At 44.6% G+C, this 8,278-nt stretch overlaps 1 non-coding gene and 1 pseudogene across 1 annotated transcript; both read left to right on the top strand.

Moving 5' to 3' along the window:
• The first annotated feature begins 3,182 nt into the window (after positions 1-3,182).
• LOC121224040 (uncharacterized) lies at positions 3,183-3,338 on the top strand (annotated as a pseudogene).
• A 231-nt stretch (positions 3,339-3,569) lies between these two features.
• LOC121224027 (28S ribosomal RNA) lies at positions 3,570-6,855 on the top strand. Its single transcript, XR_005921490.1, has one exon. It is a non-coding gene; the product is annotated as a 28S ribosomal RNA (ribosomal RNA).
• The last annotated feature ends 1,423 nt before the right edge of the window (positions 6,856-8,278 follow it).

The raw sequence follows: 8,278 nt of genomic DNA, 5'->3' as shown, positions 1-8,278 counted from the left end.
ATTATAGTCTTTGAACACGGTCGAATCTGGAGAAGTTACATCACCACATTTCAAAAACCAATTCAAAATCTAACTTAGAAATTGTGTGATTAAAAAATATTAAATTTTAGCTGACCTCATATGAGCTTTAGAAAAATCTCAAGTTTGAAAAATACTTATTTCACAACATAATCACTTCATCATTTATTTAGAAAAGCAGCGAAAAATTGTTAGATTGTTTTATTTTTCGACTAGTCAAGCTCGTGCCCATAGAAATGTAGCCAACGATTCCAAGACCAAGTTCCCTATATCGAGCAAAGATCACTTGGGGTGGCTTATGCATTACTATGGGCTCGAGCTTGGATTGCCCATTTCTCCTTTTCATGTTAAGGACGCCTTGTACCTCCTAAGTCGACAACCACATGACGTCGTGGCCTTCCTAAGCCCTTACCTACATTTGACGCTGCTCATGACCCTAGTACCAAGTCCCTTTGATGGCAATGGCTCACTGGAGGCATAAGTTGAGTTTGTAGGCTCAGTCTTGGCTCGACCAAGTTGTAGTGGGATTTTTACCGTCGTAGTTCTCGTGCCAAGTGGTTGTGGTGTGCCCTCATTCATTATTCCTTCCATTCCCCTACCAATTCATTGGTTGGGTGGGTTGTTGGCCGATATGCGTGGGTGCTACTACTAGTACGCAATGGGCATATGAGTGGTGTTTTGGTTGTGTGTATTGACAGGCTCCATGCTAGTCACATTGAACTCGAGGGCTGCGATTGGGATCCTGTGTTGCGTACCTAAGCAAATGGAATTATGGAGATGTTGCCTTCCTTTTCCATCTTGTGCCCTTTAGGGTGTGTAGTGGACCTCAATCGTGTCTTTTGTCCCAAGTGTGCCCCCTTAAATCCGTGTGGCCTCGTCAGTGCACTGGTGCTCGATCGTGCTTTTGAATGCAGAAAATATTTTTAACAGTAAGGTTCAAGCCCTTATCTCTCAATTCCTATGCATTTTTTCTCTTGACACGGACAATGCTCATGCTCTGTCATAACCTCTTCAATACTCACATAGCATGTTGAGGGCCATGCAGTCCCGATGTCACAGAGGAATGCTACCCGGTTGATCCTGCTAGTAGTCATATGCTTGTCTAAAAAATTAGGCTATGTATGTGTAAGTTTGAAAAAATTCAGACTGTGAAACTTTGAATGGCTCATTAAATCAGTTATAGTTTGTTTGATGGTATTTGGTACTCAGATAACCATAGTAATTCTAGAGCTAATACGTGCAACAAACCTCGACTTTTAGAAGGGATGCATTTATTAGATAAAAGGTCGACGCAGGCTTCGCCCGTTGCTTTGATCAACCATGATAACTCAATAGATCGCACGGCCTTTATGCCGGCGACGCATCATTCAAATTTCTGCCCTACTAACTTTCAATGGTAGGATAGTGGCCTACTATGGTGGTGATAGGTGACAGAGAATTAGGGTTTGATTCCAGAGAGGGAGCTTGAAAAATGGCTACCACATCCAAGAAAGGTAGTAGGCACGAAAATTACCCAATCCTGACACGGGGAGGAAGTGACAAAAATAACAATACCAGGCTCTATGAATCTGGTAATTAAAATGAGTACAATCTAAATCCCTTAACGAGGATCCATTGGAGGGCAAGTGTGGTGCCAGCAATCGCGGTAATTCTAGCTCCAATAGCGTATATTTAAGTTGTTGCATTTAGAAAGCTCGTAGTTGGACTTAGAAGTGGGTCGATCGGTCCACCTTATGGTGAGAACCAGTCTGCTCGTCCCTACTGCCAACGATGCGCTTCTGGCCTTAATTGGCCGGGTCGTTCCTCCGACGCTGCTACTTTTAAGAAATTAAAGTTCTTAAAGTAGGCCTATGCTTGTATACATTACCCTGGGATAACATCATAGGATTTTGATCCTATTGTGTTGGCCTTTGGAATGGAGTAATGATTAACAAGGACAGTCAGGGGCATTCGTATTTCACAGTCAAAGGTGGAATTCTTGGATTTATGAAAGACAAACAACTGTGAAATCATTTTCCAAGGATATTTTCATTAATCAAGAATAAAATTTGGGGGCTCGAAGATGATTAGATACTGTCCTAGTCTCAAAAATAAATGCTGCTGACTAGGGATCAGCAGATGTTACTTTTAAGACTCCGCCGGCACCTTATGAGAAATCAAAGTCTTTAGGTTCCGGGTGAGTATGGTCGTAAGGCTGAAATTTAAAGGAATTGATGGAAGGGCACCACCAGAAGTGGAGCTTGCAGCTTAATTTGACTCAACACGGGGAAACTTACCAGGTCTAGACATAGTAAGGATTGACAGACTAAGAGCTCTTTCTTGATTCTATGGGTGGTGGTGCATGGCCGTTCTTAGTTGGTTGAGTAATTTGTCTAGTTAATTCCTTTAACGAATGAGACCTCAGCCTGTTAACTAGCTACACGGAGGTGATCCCCCATGGCTAGCTTCTTAGAGGCACTATGGCCTTTTAGGCAAAAGAAGTTTGAGGCAATAACAGATCTATGTTGCCCTTAGATGTTCTGGGATGCACACACGCTACACTGATGTATTCAACGAGTCTATAGCCTTGGCTGACAGGCCTGAGTAATCTTTGAAACTTTATCATGATGGGGATAGATCATTGCAATTGTTGGTCTTCAACTAGGAATTCTTAGTTAGCGCAAGTCATTAGCTCGTGCTGACTATGTTCTTACCCTTTATACACACCACTCGTCACTCCTACCGATTGAATGGTTCGGTGAAGTGTTCGGATCACGGCAACGTTGGCGGTTCGCTGCCCGCAACGTCATAAGAAGTCCACTGAACCTTATCATTTAGAGGAATGAGAAGTCGTTACAAGGTTTCCGTAGGTGAACCTATAGAAGGATCATTGTCGAAACCTGTCTAGCAGAACGACCCATGAACGCATTGTAAACAACATCGGAGGTGGTACAGGTGTATCCTCACCTCTCGCCAAACTCACGTCTTGGAGCGGTTGGTCTTACTGTCCCTTTGCCCATCGGGTGGGTTGAGATGTTAGGATCAACCTCTTCGAGGCAAAACAAAAAACCCCGTGTAAATCGCGGTAAGGAATTTAAACGAAAAAAGGGGCACGTCTTCTGTCGCTGCATTGTTTGAGGTGTCGGTGCTGCAGTGATGTTTTTTTGTCACAAAATATACAGAATGACTCTCGGTAACGGATATCTCAACTCTCGCATCGGTGAAGAACGTATTGAAATACGATACTTGGTGTAAATTTTAGAATTTCGTGAACGATCGAGTCTTTGAATGCAACTTACGCCCCAAGCCATTAGGCCAAGTGCACGTCTACCTGGGTGTCACGCATCGTAGTCCCCATCCAACTTTGAGCCATTGAGCCTCAGTTGGACCGTGAGGGAAAATTGACCTTCCGTGTGCTTACAGCCAGTGGTTGGACGAAATTCTAATCCTCAACGACATCATCATCGTGACAATCGGTGGAAATGATGTAAGAAACCTCATTCGGAGTCATGCATGTTGGTCGATCGAGACCCTTAAACCCTTTCGGCATCGCAAGGATGGTGCTCGCATTGTGACCCCAGGTCAGCCAGGATTACTCGCTGAACTTAAGCATATGAGTAAGCGGAGGAAAAGAAACTTACCAGTATTCCCTTAGTAACGACAAGCGAATCGGGAAAAGCCCAGCTCGAGAATCGATCACCATCGGTATTTGAATTGTAGTCTAAAGAAGCGTCCTCAGCAGTGGACCGGGCCTAAGTTTCTTGAAAAGGGGCGTTAGAGAGGGTGAGAGCCCCGTCATGCCTAAAACCTGTCGCACCATGAGGCACTATCTACGATTCAAGTTGTTTGGGAATGTAGCCCTAATCGGGCGGTAAATTTTGTCTAAGGTTAAATACGGGCAAGAGACGGATTGCGAACAAGTACCGCGAGGGAAAGATGAACAAGACTTTGAAAAGAGAGTCAAAGAATGCTTGAAATTGTTGGGAGGAAAGCGGATAGGGGCTGGCGATGCACCTTGGTCGGATGTGGAACAGTGAGAGTCGGTTCACCGATCAGCTCGGGACATGGACTGACATGGGTCATGGCGGTGGCCTAAGCCCGAGCCTTTGATACGCCCATAGAGACATCATTTCCACGATTGTGGGATCGAGCACGTACCATCTCAGTATGCTCCGGGAACTGCATGCTCCGAGCGTCAGCTTGTGGGCTCCCTATTTGGCCTGTCTTGAAACACGGACCAAGGAGTCTGGCATGTGTGTGAGTCAACGGGCTAGAAAACCCATAAGGCGCAAGGAAGCTGATTGGCGGGATCCCTCGTGGTGTACTATCGATAGACCTTGATCTTTTGAGAAAGGTTCGAGAGAGAGTATGCCTGTCGAGACCTAAAATATGGTGAACTATGCTTCAGTGGGACGATGCTAGAGGAAACTCTAGCAGAAGCCTGTAGCAATACTTACATGTAAATTGTTCATTTGACTTTGTTATAAGGGCAAAAGACAAATTGAACCGTCTAATAGTTGGTTCCCTCCAAAGTTTCCCTTAGGATAGCTGGAGCCTTTAGCGAGTTCTATCGAGTAAAGCCAATGATTAGAGGCATCGTGGGGGAAACACCCTCAACTTATTCTCAAACTTTAAATAGGTAGGAGGGCGCGACTGCTTCGTTGAGCTGTGCCACGAAATCGAGAGCTCCAAGTGGGCCATTTTTGGTAAGTAGAACTAGCAATACGAGATGAATCGAAAGCTGGGTTACGGTGCCCAATTACGTGCTAACCTAGAACCCACAAAGGGTGCTAGTTGATTAAGACAGTAGAATGGTGGTCATGGAAGTCGAAATCTGCTAAGGAGTGTGTAACAAATTACCTGCCGAATCAAATACCCAGAAAATAGATGGAACTTAATCGCATGACCTATAACCAGCCGTCGGGGAAAGGGCTAGGCCTCGATGAGTAAGAGTATGCGGTGGTCACCGCAAAACCCGTGGTGCGACCCTGGCGAAGCGACTATCAGTGTAAATCTTGATGGTAGCAGCAAATATTCAAATGAAAACTTTGAAAGCTGAAAACGGTAAAGGTTCCATGTGAACAACACTTGCACATGGGTTAGTAGATCTTAAGAGACAGGGGAAGCCCATCCGATAGCCCGCCCAGGTGAGCTTTGAAAAGGAATCGGGTTAAAATTCCTAAACTGAGATGCGGCAGTTGACGGCAATATTAGGGAGTCCTGAGACGTCGGTGGGGGCCTCAGGAAGAGTTATCTTTTCTGTTTAATGGCTTGTCCACCCTAGAAACGACTTAGTCGACAGTAGGGTCTAGCGGTAGGAAGGGCACCGCATGTCGCATAGTGTCCACTGTGCTCCCGGCGACCCTTGAAAATTCAAAAGACCAAGTGCCGTCCGCGCCCAGTTGTACTCATAACCGCATCAGGTCTCCAAGGTGAACAGCCTCTGGGTAATAGAACAATGTAGGCAAAGGAAGTAGGCAAAATAGATCCATAACCTCAGGAAAAGGATTGGCTCTGAGGGTTGGGCACGGAGGTCCCAGTCCCGAACCTATCAGTTACTGGTACACTGCTTAAGCTACTCCTGTGATGAAAGCAAGTCGCCTCATGCTGGTCAGGGACGGACTGGGAATGACTCCCTCAATGGCCTTCCCCAGGCGACGAACAGTCGACTCAAAACTGGTATAGACAATGGGAATTTGACTGTTTAATTAAAACAAAGCATTGCTATGGTCCCTACGGATGCTCAGGCAATGTGATTTCTACCTAGTGCTCTGAATGTCAAAGTGAAGAAATTCAACCAAGTGTGGGTAAACAACGGTAGTGCCTATGAGTCTCTTAAGGTAGTCGAAGGCCTCGTCATCTAATTAGTGACGTGCATGAATGGATTAATGAGATTCCCACTGTCCCTGTTTACTATCCAACGAAACCACAGCCAAGGGAACAAGCTTGGCAGAATCAGCGGGTAAAGAAGACCCTGTTGAGCTTGACTCTAGTCCAACGTTGTGAAATGACTTGAGAGGTGTAGGATAAGTGGGAGCTCTCAGATGAAATTGAAATACCACTACTTTTTGGACCCAAGGTCGGCTTCGGAGGCGGCACATTTGTTAAAAGGTAACACAAGTGTCCTAAAATGAGTTCAACAGGAACAAAAATCTTGTGTGGAACAAAAGGGTAAAAGCTCGTTTAATTCTGATTCCCAGTACGAATACGAACCATGAAATCGTGGTCTATCAATCCTTTAGACCTTCGGAATTTGAAGCTAGAGGTGTCAAAAAACTTACCACATGGATAACAAGCTTGTGGCAACCAAACGTTCATAGCGACATTGTTTTTTGATCCTTCGGTGTTAGATCTTCCTATCATTGTGAAACAAAATTCACAAGTGTTGGATTGTTCACCCACCAATAGGGAACATGAGCTGGGTTTAGACCATCGTGAGACAGATTAGTTTTATCTTGCTGATGGCCACGTCATAATAGTAATTCAACCTAGTACGAGAAGAATCATTGATTCGTACAACTGGTCGTTACGCTTGGTTGAAAAGCCAGTGGCGTGAAGCTACCGTTCTTTGGATTATGACTAAACTCCTCTAAGTTAGAGTCCTCGCTAGAAGTGATGCACACGCCCGTCATCCGATTGCAGACCCGCAGTAGGGGCCTCTGGCCCCCAAGGGCACGTGTCGTAGGTGCAGCGATCGCGGCAGACAAGTCGCAGGCGCCATCCTTGAAGCGTAATTCCCACCGAGCAACGAGTAGAATCCTTTGCAGATAACTTAAATACTCGATGGGTATTGTAAGTGGCAGAGCTGCCTTGCTGCCACGATCCACTGAGATTCAGCCCTTTGTCGCTTTGATTCGTCCCTCCCCTCCCAATTTGATCCCCTCTCGTTCTTTTACACGACCCGACCCTGGGGTCCCTAGTTGGGGGACTTGGTGTGCAGAGTTAAACACTTGGTCATGCCACCCCCTCAGGAAACATGGCACAATAGGGGCCTTGGTGGTGCAAGTGTGAGCTTCGCACTGTTGGTGACTCCGGGCACTTGTTCAATCTCCTGCAGTGCTGTGCCATCAATGCGCAAATTCTCTTATTAAAATGAATTATCTTATTTCTCCAACCGAGGATTAGGCTTCTTGTATTTATTTTGGGCCAATAGTAAAATTTTCAGTCAAAAATACTAAGTGGAAGTGGCCTAAAAAATTGTCCCCATCTCAGACATGTGTGGGAGTCTTGGGCACCTTTGGCAACGTAGGCCATCCGTGGTGCGGGGTCATCGGGCAGTACCGGAACCAAGGTGCCTTGGATGTACAGGAGCATCGAGCACCATCAACAACTTTGGTAGCGAAGCATTGGGCTAAAAAAAGTGTTTCTGTTTCAAAGATATGAATGTGGACTTGTAGCGAAGCGTCGCCTGGTAGCCAGGTAGCAAAGTAAAATTTTCTCCAATATTTAGGCGATTATGGTTCTTGTTTTTGATAGTATGAGTCTGCCTTTATACTTTTGAATAATTGGACAGTAATTAGTGCTTTTGTGTGTCCCTATTGGTGTGGTTGTTCCTATCGGATAGGGGATGGTCTTTTTGTTTGTGTATGGTGCCTGCGGCTTGATGTAAGGGAGACTCCGTCCTAGTCAAGTTATGGAGATTCAGGATTTCAAGAAAGTTGTGACTATTGTGTATTCGGTGATTTCTATATCTACTTAAGCTCTTTTTTCATTTTTGTATTATTACTTTTGAAGGCTAGTGCTTGTGTTTTGTTTCTTTTTCGACGTGTTTGTTTCCTGGTAGCGTGCATGGGGATTTTTGAAATGGGCTCTTTGGCATTACTGGCCAAAAAATTGTTTGACTTTTCCACGATCTTCGTTGCATGAAAATAGGTTTTTTTTGCCTCTTCTTTACTTTTTTTGCATTTATTACATATTCTGTGCATGCATGGTTATTTCTTGGGTAAAAGTACGTTAATCCTATTATTTTGGGTTCTTTATCTTATGTTCATCAGGATCGTTTCTACTCGTTAGGGAAGATCAGTAACCCTATAAGACTGTATTAGGCTAGTTTGTTTTCAATTACTTTACGTGATTTTAATCTTCTCTTGAGCTATATCCACCTGCTTCTGTTAGGTTGGTTTTTCCCCGTTCTTGAACCAATTTTCTGGTGTATTATTGCATAGTTTCTTTTCTTATTTTTATCCTTTTTTTGGGTTTTTCTATAGCTTTTGTTTTCTCGTCTATTTGGGTTTTTGTTTGCTTTTCTTTCTGATTCCTTGGGCGCTTGACTTTTGATCCT

The sequence above is a fragment of the Gossypium hirsutum genome, chromosome D11 (genome assembly GCF_007990345.1).
Source record: "Gossypium hirsutum isolate 1008001.06 chromosome D11, Gossypium_hirsutum_v2.1, whole genome shotgun sequence".
NCBI classification, from domain to species: Eukaryota; Viridiplantae; Streptophyta; class Magnoliopsida; order Malvales; family Malvaceae; genus Gossypium; species Gossypium hirsutum.
Note: the sequence above shows the minus strand (reverse complement) of the source record. Positions and strands in the feature narration are given on the sequence as shown.